Below are 7091 nucleotides of genomic sequence, written 5' to 3'. Positions count from 1 at the left end.
TCTGATGTACAGCTGGCATCAGCTGACAATCTGCAGCCTATACCCTCTGAACATATACCAACATGAAACCATGCATTTCCTGTTTTTTTTTTGTTTTTTTTTAAAGAAATCTATGTTATGTGTTGCAGATGAACACAAAGTAACTCATCCACATTTGAAACTGCAAGTATCTTCTTGGTTTGGTGTTTTTGTTCCTCAAACGTTGACCAAAATAGCTTTGATCGACTCCTCCAGGCCTAAATCATCGTTAGTTTGTTCTCTTGTAGGCTATAAAACTGAATATGTGAGACCTGGCTGAGCTGTTAGAATTTAAATTTTGTGATTTGTCCTGCAAAATAAAGTTTGATAAAAAAGGGCTACCGGTTCTGAGACCAGATCCTTGTGGTTGTGGGGGCAACAAAAGCAGTCTGATGTTTTGGAGTAGAAAGTCATTATTTGGCTTAGAAATGCAATGAAGTAAAAGTAAGGGTATCAACAACTGGAAATAGTCAAGCAAAGTACAAATCCGAAAAAAACCCTACTTTTTGCTTACTTGTTATTTACAACAGTAATAGACAGCGGCAGCGCCTTGTGCCATAGCTTAGCAAGAGGAACTAAAGGGGGGCGTGGCTTGGCGGAGGGTGAATTTCAGAAACATTTTTGTCTTAATCAAACATGTGGCCCTCTAAATGAATCAACTTCACCTCCGTCCACCAGCCTAAACTGATGTCAGATATTTCTGAGGAATCTGCTGCTAGTTTGAGGATTTATTTATCAATGAGACATTAAGTTCATGAGAAGCCTCCTGACTTCTTCAGGTAACTCCACATGTAGCTTTGTCATGAGGAACTCGCCACTCCTGCTCAGTGCTGAGTTCCTTTCTCTTTAGCTGAGCGGGTCTGACAGACTGGGAGCTTTCTGTCTCTGATGGAATTTATTTTCTTCCCCTTTCTTTGTTCTTCTTGTTCCTTGTTGAAATGGTTTCCCTGATTGTGGTCTTCAGTTTGAAGATGTGAAAATGAATCAGGCGCATGTGCACATGGTTGTGAAACTTTCAGTACTATGTGGTTTGTAAACTGGCGGTGCAGTCTCACTACTGACTGCACACGGTTGTTGTCATTTAAGGGAGGGTCGTGCAAAACATAGACGTTGATTATGTGTTCTGCTGGATTTAGTGAAGTTTTGACAGCTGTCAGTTTTATGGTGAAAATTCTAGAGGGTAAAGAAATGAAGCAATTAAATACTGACACTTAGAAAACATGAAGCCAGCGAGGCTGTGCAGTGAGTAAACTTCACTCCCGACACCTTAAGAGACGCACTGGTGACACCAGTGCCCGTGGGGTTTAGCCTCCTTGTCAGCAGGCGGCCGTCTGTACCTGTGGTCACCGGCTCGAGTCCGGCCCGTGCAGTACATTCTCAGAAGCAGCTGCATACACTCACTTAAATCTTCTTTTCAAATTTGTTTGTTGACTCCTTCTTATCAGCGCTACTGCGGGACCCGGGCCGCCACAAATAAATCAGTGTGTGGGAAACGCCTACTGTAGAGGTCATCCAGCTGGATCTTGAAGTCAAATGAATGTGCTGAAGGCTGCAGAACATAACGTGAGGCTACACGCTGCAACATTATCCTCACTTTGTTATGAGACCAGTAACAGCTGGCATGGGTCTCAGTTATTGTTGACAGTTTAAGACATAGGCCTTTGCATAGTAGCAAGTTATGGCATAAGAGAAAGGGCTTAATAGCCAGTGGTAACTTGATAAGATCCTTTATCCGTCATGGTCTGTGATTTCTTTTTTTATGGCACTTTATAGCTCATTTCAACAATCCGAAACATAAAACGGTGAAACAGCATCAGATTACAGCAAAGCCAAAATAAAACAAACCAATAGAAAGAAGGAAATTGTGAGTTTTATTCAGGTATCATAATGTGCGTCTGTATTGGAAGGATTTTGCTAAATATGGTCAATGGAGTTTGAGTTTGAGAACGTGCCTCAAGGAATTGTGGGACGGGTTACCCATTTTCAACAAACACAACATCCCTGTGTTTTTTAAACCCAAGAACACACTAAGACAGATGCTGGTCCACCCCAAAGACCGCACACCCAAACACAAGAAAAGCAATCTAGTGTATGCGGTCCAATGCAGTGAGGAATGCACAGACCTGTATATTGGGGAGACTAAACAACCACGACACAAACGCATGGCTCAACACAGAAGGGCCAACTCCTCAGGTCAAGACTCTGCAGTCTACTTACATCTGAAGGACAGAGGACACTCGTTTGAGGACCACCAGGTGCACATTTTAGACAGAGAAGATGGATGGTTTGAAAGAGGTGTCAAGGAAGCCATCTACACCAGGGTGGAGAAGCCGTCCTTGAACAGAGGAGGGGGTCTACGCCACCACTTGTGGTCCATAATATGTGCCAATGATGGTCATTCAGACTTGGCCTCGGGTGTCTGCAATGACCATCAATTACAACAGCAACGATTTCATTAATCTGACGCTTTTATCCAAAGCGACTTACAACAGCTCTACATGTCAGAGGTCACACGCCTCTGGAGCAACGAGGGGTTAAGTGTCTTGCTCAGGGACACAATGGTGAACGTGTCACAGTGGGGAGCTGAACCAAGGACTCTCACACCAAAGGCATGCATCTAATCCACTACGCCATCACCACCGCCAATGAACCTAGAAGTATCTTGACATAAATAGCTGAGTTTTCCTACCAGTCAGTCAGAACTAAAGAAGCTACTTGGATGATAAGTGAAAAGTCTTCCTGTAACTTTAATCTGTCCAGTTGCCCTTTGATTTGAACCTTTCTTGTAACACTGTAGTCCTTATTTTATATTTTTTTTAATAATACAGATTTTTAAATGACGTCTCTTTTCACACACTTACTGTATATACATTGAATGTCAAGTTTAAGTATCATTAAATCAATAAAAAAGTAGAAACATGCTTGTTTTCAATTATATTGGAGAGCTGTCTTAAACTTTAATCTTGTTCTCCTGGAGAGTTCTGAGAAACTCATTAATCTTCTGTTTGAGTGACAGAATCAACACAGTAAGTAAAATGTGCTCACATCCAAAGTAAACCCAGTCAGTAAAATTCATCTAAAATTGGAAAAGTAAAGAATCATAAATAGGAAATTCAGTTGAGTAAAAAATAAAAATACTTTAATGTATTTAAATTTGAAGTGAAGAGGAAGAAAAGTTGAACGTTTCTAATAGAAATCCTCTTCCCTGAACTGAAGCTCTGAACTGAAGATTTGGAGTAAAAGCTGAAGCAGCAGCGGCCTCTAGTGGCGTCTGGATACGTGACACGCTGTCACTGCTGCTTTTTTTTTTTTTTTTTTCTGCTTAATTCCTTACCTGTTCCTGTTCCTATCCTACCTATTGATGTTGTTCGTCCTGCTCAGAAATGGTTGGTCTAGATCTTTTAATCAGTTCTTCAGCAACATCAAAACACTCCTCCCATTGTTCTCCACGTATTCTCTCCTTGACTTCTCTAGCCAACTTTTCATTTGCTGATATCCTCAGAATCTCTTTCAGGACCTTTTCCTCCTCCTCCAAAATCTGTTCACCAAACAGTTTTTTTCTTGAACATTTCCTCCATCCAAATGATGACATCAGGGCTGGCACACAAACGATACCAAGAGCAAAAAGGAGCCAATAGCCTGAAAAAGAAAGATCAGACTGTATTCTTATTTCCTGCAGGTTAATGCGCACAATGTCAATAAAGATAAAACACTCACCCATGACTCGTTTTCAGTTCAGTGATGATCACTCTTCAGTCATCTTCCTCGTGGCTCCTGTTGTTCAGAGCGATCATTCTGGCAGCAAACATACCAGCTGCCATCGATGAACACAAACACAACCCACAGCAGACCGATGAAAGCTGCACCTGAACACAGGAGTCTGCAGACTCTCTGAAATGACCTGTCTGTCCAGAGTCTAAAGAGAAAGATTATAAAAACAGGCAGAACCAGGGAGAAAATGCAGTGAATGTTTTGTGGTTTCCAAGAGCACGAAAAGTCCCGGCCGAGCAAGATAAAAATAGCAATTATTACGACGTAGATGCAGAACTTTCTGATCATGATTTGAAATTTCTCTACACGCTCCATCTCTGTAAAGTTGACATCAGCTGAGAACCTGCAGCTTAAAACTTCTGAACATATATAAACAGGACACCAAGTATTTTCTGTTTTTTGACACATGCACATTTGAAGCACTGATTTGTGTTTTTGCTGCTTAAACAAAAAAAAAATAGGAAAGTCGTATGAAAAGTAAAGTATGTTTTATTCAGCCATCAGATCTGAGTTGCAATGCAGTTGTTGTATTTTGTGATATTTCTTATCTTGTTAAATCTGCAAACTCACGTTGGACGGACATTTTCTTCCAGGTTCATTCCCACTGAGAGAAAAGTTTAATTGAACCACGAGGGTGCATTTTAAGAGGAAAGTAGAGGAGAAGAGACATGTTTCGGTTGCTGTACTAAGGTCTTGGCCACAGCAGCGTTAAAAAAGTGACATTTTCAATCAAAATCTATCAATTTCAGTAGAGGCTGATTCACTTGCCAGGTCAAAGTAAAACTAAAGCTAACCATCTCGACAAGGTGAGCTCCGAGAGAGCCACCGAATGTCTAATGAAAATACAAAAAGAACCAAAAAGGATTAGTGGTGTTCCCTCGTGTGCAGTTAATTTAGGATGTCTAGGTGCCGCTGGTGTGTGCTTTCTAGGGTTAAGCAAGGAGTTGGCTGAAACGAGTATCCGGTACAGATAATGAACTTTTTACGAATACGAAAAAAATATGAAAAAAACAGCAACCAACTTCTGGTCTGCCCACAAAGTTAATTCACATCAACAAGCAGTTCATTTTGCACACATTTATCTGAAGAGCAAAGGGCTTAGCTCTGTTAGCATTATGAGCTAATTCTACAAAAGTGTGGTCAAGCAGGCTCCTACTTTAAGACCAGGTGTGTCTTTGATTTGGTGACGTGCTGAGGAGGTTTACTGCTCTAATGCGAGCAGTAGGTTTTGGCTTATTGTTAGTAATAATTACTCAAGGTGGTTTATTTGTCATTATAGAAAGTTGTAAAAAAAAAAAAGAAATAAGGATTGTAGTCCTTCATGCTACACACACAGATCTTAAGATAATTACCTGTAGCCTGTAATAAAATATGAAAACATATAAATAAATAAAACAATATAGACAGTAATTTATAGATATAGATGCTGGGCCAGCATGGATCTCTGTCTGGTGATCCGCTGCGGTTTAATCCAAAACCCTGGCTTCCTTTTCCGGAGACCGTCTTTCTGTCCTATAACAGGTGTTTGAGCTAATAAAGCCGAAAAGTGACGCAAACAAAAGTGTAGCAAAGTTTGAAAGAGGCACTGGCTGCTGCTGCCTCTGCATGTGTTGCCGTTGCCACAGCGAGGTGTCAGTGTCAGCCCGGTAAACTGCGACGTGAATGGTTCCACCAGAACTGGCGTTTAGTTTAGACCATTTAGTGGCAACACCTTACTTGTAACCCAGAGACAGAAATTTTCCTTCGTGCTAAGAGTCTCCCACACAGAGATGGAAAAATGGGCAGCGTAAGGATCTGAGCGACTTTGATGAGCTGTGATGGCTGGACGACTGGGTCAGAACATCTCCAAACCGGTCTGCGGGGGGTCAGAAGTGGTCCAAGGAAGGAGCGTCATGGAGGGCGAAGGCTTATTGATGCACGTGGGGAGTGAAGGCCCGTGTGCTCCGAACCAACAGACGAGCTGCTGTAGGTCAAACTGCTGAAGAAGTTGATGCTGGTTCTGATAGAAAGGTGTCAGAACACACAGGGCCTCAACGGGTCGGAGCTGTTTTGGCAGCAAAAAGGAGACCGCCGGGTAGTCCTGGAGTTACGGCTGATCGGTGTAGATTTGATTGTCCATGTTATCTCATGATATTACAGTGTGTATGTGTTTGTACTGCAGGCAGAATACAGTTGTGGGTAATGCGGTCATGGAACGCGTGCAGGACTCCTGCTGAGAATATTCAGTGGCAGCACGCGACGTGTTCCCCAGAACAAGTGTGAAGATCAATTTCTGATTCCTGTCAGCAACTTCCCTTCATGCCTACCGCTGCTATTCTTCTTCCTCTTTCTTTGTCTGCTGAAATGTTTCAACGTGAGTGTGGTCTCTCGTTTGAAGATGTGAAAACTCATTTAGTAATCATCCAGATATCCTGTGGTTTTAAGATCATATCCATGATTCATCTATAATCCCCGCTCAGTACAGGTCAATACAAAACAGACAACATGGTAAAAACAAAGTCATAGTACACTACACCACGATATACAAAACAGTCATTATGTTACAGTACGCAGGTCACAAACTGGTTTCCGAGTGAATCATAAGGTGACAGTATTCTGTTTTAGGGTGCAGTAAAGGGCTATTCAAGCGTTACAGTGCTGTTCCATGCAATCAAGTCTAACTCATTGTATTAAAGCGTTTAATCAGTGCATTAAAGTGCTGCATCTAGTGCGGGACCACACAGCTGGGTGACGACTGTATGATCCCACGACAAGGGGCCCCGCTGAAGGGCAGAGTCACGGAGGGTCAATGTACATAAAGGCCAGACAATTTGTAGATATCATCTGTAAACACACACACACACACACACACACACACACACACACACACACACACACACACACACACACACACACACACACACACACACACACACACACACACACACACTCTCAGATTAATGTGTTCACTTAATGGAGGTGGAGTTGAGTCCATGGAGGATCTTACTGCATATGGAGAGCAGGGAAATTTCAAACACTTTTGATTTCACTTTGCAAGTTTCTGAAGGACGAGGCAGAAATGAAAAGATGTTTTTTATTGAAGATTTTTACGGCTCTTTAAAAAAGTAACCATTGGTTTGAGTGTTATTTTCCAGAACAGAGAGCAGTTGTTTGAACTAGTTTTTCTAAAATCTTTGCCATAAAAGTGTTTGTTAATTAACTGAATACTATTTGCTATTAGTTTTATATTATTATTGAATTATTTTGTATAATTGTACATTTGTTATCTCTTTACTTTTTCTACATTTCTACATATATTTCTA

Source organism: Micropterus salmoides, unplaced genomic scaffold (assembly GCF_014851395.1).
Source record: "Micropterus salmoides isolate LMB-PRFRI ecotype aquatic unplaced genomic scaffold, ASM1485139v1 Ms_hic_scaffold_16, whole genome shotgun sequence".
Taxonomy (NCBI): domain Eukaryota; kingdom Metazoa; phylum Chordata; class Actinopteri; order Centrarchiformes; family Centrarchidae; genus Micropterus; species Micropterus salmoides.
This window is presented reverse-complemented; position numbering follows the sequence as displayed.